This window comes from Teleopsis dalmanni, chromosome 1, assembly GCF_002237135.1.
Source record: "Teleopsis dalmanni isolate 2A chromosome 1, ASM223713v2, whole genome shotgun sequence".
In the NCBI taxonomy this organism is placed as follows: Eukaryota; Metazoa; Arthropoda; class Insecta; order Diptera; family Diopsidae; genus Teleopsis; species Teleopsis dalmanni.
Window position 1 is genome coordinate 136,881,983 of NC_051846.1, and position 2,925 is coordinate 136,884,907.

The following is a 2,925-nucleotide window of genomic DNA, read 5'->3' on the forward strand; positions in this document are numbered from 1 at the left end:
ATCGTATGTATATATGAAGCATGCTCTAATCTTGTTGTGTATATAAATAGTCACCTAGGGCCTAGGCTAGCTTTTACAGCGGTTTGAGGTCCACTGATCTTGTTTATTTAAGCAACAAACTATTGGTTCGTTGCCTTTAATATTTGAAAGCATTCACAAAAAATGAAATAGACACAATCTAATCCGCACATAAAAGTAATAGGCGTAATTATGTGCACGGGACAAACGCAATCAAATTATGTGTGTGTTTGTGTGTGTGTGTGTGTGCTGTATATCCTTTGTCAGCCACAAATGAGTTTGACGTTTTACATTGTTTTATGTGGTGATGATGTAGTTTTGCACTGTACCACGTGCACATTTTTTTAACAAAATCAATTAAAATTACTTATTTACTTTAGTTTAGAAGCATTTTAAAAAAATAGTGCCACCAACAACAAAAATTGTTTACTATTTTAAATAAAATTAAAATGCTTTTTTCAATGTTAAATTAGTTTTATTTTTGTTTTAATCGAATGCGATTTTTGCGACGGCAATACGCGCACCGACCGCACCGTACACGCGATTATTTTTCTGTATGTGTGGATTCGAATGCTGGCAGCACGTTAGTACGTCGTACTTTGAGAACAGGCAAGTCGCAAGCCACTGGAGTGGCTGCTCGGAAAACAGCAATGGACGACCACTAAAACCAAAAAGCCAAATCGACCCACAGTCACAGCACAGCACAACACAGTCAGCACAGCCACACAGTAAAACACTAGTGTTGTTTTTTGTTTTTGTTTTTGTTTTTAATGTTGCCTACTCTTCTTGCTGTATAAACGCTTTTGCTAGCTCATATTGTATGCTTGCATGTATAGTAAATGTGCTCAGTTGTTATATAGAAAATAAGAACAAAAAGCATAACATAAAGTAAAATAAAATAATGAAAAAGAAAATCACTTCTGCTCGTGTATAAACAAAACTGTATATGCAGTACTCTTTTTTTATGCTCTCCCTGTGGTGCTGCCACAATGAAACGAACAAAAAATGTGTGCATATGTTTATGGATAATTTTTTGCTTTTGCTTTTTGCTTTTTTCTTATGTTTTTACGTTTTACTTGTATACCAACTTTCGGAAGAGTTCAGTTTTAAGAGCAAACATGAAAGCTGAGCGAGAATTTACTCACTCTTCTTCGGTTCTTTTCATATTGAAGGGAATTTGTTTTTATAATTTTTGTTTTATTTGCATGCGTTTTGCATGTGTTTGTGCTGTGAGCTTAGTTGGCTCCAAATTGCACTTGCTTTAAAGTAGTGTAAATTTTGTTTATTTTTGCATAATTTATTTAAATGCTAATTATTGTTTTTATAAAGTGATTATGTGCTTTGATTTTGTTTTCATAATAAAAAAACCTTTACTTTTTGATTTTTTCTCTTTTGTATTTCTTTTGATTTTGATGTGTTGCTTTTTAGTTTTTTTTTGTTTTATTTATTATTTTAGACATTGTTAGTGGGAATTAGTTTGGATTTAATGAATGTGAGGGGTGCGTAATATGGGGAATAGCGAGCCAATTATATTATTTATATTTTTAATTCTTTTGATAACTAAATAGAAGATGACAATTTTATTTATTTAATGTGACAAAAAATTTTAAATTAAAAAATTAATCAACTTTGAGAGCTTTATTGCATGCAAAATAATAAGTCAGAATTTCAATAAAAGAAATTACAAAAAAATTTTCTTAAACAGTTTTGCAGTCATATATAAATATATGAAAGCAGCTCTGCGATTTATATCGGGGTGCTTCAGTCCGTTGGTTAGGTGCCTGGTGATAAGCATATGTATTTACAATAATAAATAAATATGTTTAAAAGGAATTTACTTATTCTAGTTCAGACTACAAATCCTAAGGTCAGAACTACCAAAAAATGACCACAATGAAATGGACTAGAAAAACAATTTTTTTGAATAAGTTTAATAAAGTATAAAGAATATAAAATATATCTACAATTTGTCTTTTTTTTTGTTGGGGAAAAACTTTTTGTTAAAATATTTTAAATTTAATTACCAAAACTTAATATCAAAATATTTGTCATCCTTCTAAATTATTTAAATTCTAAACTATTTGATCAAAAACATTAAATTTAAATTTAAATAAATTAAACTTAATTTCATCTAAAAAAGATTAAAAATGTTACTAGAAAGCATTCGCTATGCTCCTCACAGCCGAACACGCGGGCACTTACATTTCTAATTTGCATATAAATGACAAAAATTTATTATATACACAAGCAGACACATCTGCACTTACATGTAGATATCTATATATAATTCACAGGTCAGATGCTCGTAAATATGTAGCACCTATTTAGGTAAATTAAGGTGCCTGGAAGGGAGTGTATGTGTTTGTATGCGCACACTAAAGTTTTGTCCATTTCTCATAGCGCTCTTCTCATGCCACAATGGACGACCAATACAGTCCAGCAACGGCAATGAGACAAAAAAGTAGCAAATACAAAAACAAACACACAATCAAACACACAAGAAAAAAAACCTAACTAACAGATTTGAACGACATATACGCAGAGTCACAAAATGCACATAGCCCAGCTACTATGAGTGGTACAATGTCGCAGTATCGGCGGAGCAGCTTTCCCTTTCTGGCTTGTGGCATATTAGCAATGCATTTGTGTGGTGTAGTGCGGGACCATTTTAATATGATTCGGTCTCTTTTCAGTTGTGTGACACTGTAAAATTTGTGTCGCCCCGAATGAACCACACAACATTACCATTACCCCTGTCCGTTGAGCAAAACCAAACAAGATAATATTGTCATTGCCAGTAAATGCTGGCTGGCTTGTTTACTTCTGCTTATGCTTTGTTTGCATGGGTAATGTTTGTGTGGGTAATGTTTATTTTAAATGTGTGAGTAGCTAGACATTAAAAAGAGT